This window comes from Buceros rhinoceros, unplaced genomic scaffold (assembly GCF_000710305.1).
Source record: "Buceros rhinoceros silvestris isolate BGI_N320 unplaced genomic scaffold, ASM71030v1 scaffold3098, whole genome shotgun sequence".
Classification (NCBI taxonomy): domain Eukaryota; kingdom Metazoa; phylum Chordata; class Aves; order Bucerotiformes; family Bucerotidae; genus Buceros; species Buceros rhinoceros.
In genome coordinates this window covers 28,164-28,536 of record NW_010426186.1, presented here as the reverse complement: position 1 = coordinate 28,536, position 373 = coordinate 28,164, and the positions used below count along the sequence as shown (strand labels likewise).

The window sequence follows — 373 nt, the reverse complement described above, 5'->3', positions numbered from 1 at the left end:
CTCCAGAGCAACGGCTGCGCGTCAGAGAGGCGAGCCTGCCCCAACACGCCTCTGAGAGCGGCGGTGGGCTGAGGTGAGCTTCGTGGCCGTGGGAGGCCTGCTTTGTGGTGGAGACGTGTGTTACGGTTCGGGTTTGCGTTCACGTGCCAAAATTGCACGTTCAAGAGGATTTTTGCCGGGAGTGCAAGCTGAAGCCGCTCTGCAGCCGCTGCGTGCATCCCTGCTGACAGCCGGGGACTCCGGTTGGTCCTGTCCGACCCTGAGCGCTGCGTCTGACACGGAATTTGTAGTTGCCTGGGCTGCTCAGTGGCCGTGTCTGCTTTCAGCGTAGATGTGTGGTCGTGTTCAGCGTTCCCCTGGCCTGCTGAAACTG

General features: G+C 61.7%; 1 protein-coding gene across 1 annotated transcript in view; it reads left to right on the top strand.

Moving 5' to 3' along the window:
- Positions 1-373, top strand: part of CPNE4 (copine IV) — a 112,238-nt gene that overhangs the window by 83,764 nt on the left and 28,101 nt on the right. The gene's annotated exons all lie outside the window — the stretch shown is intronic.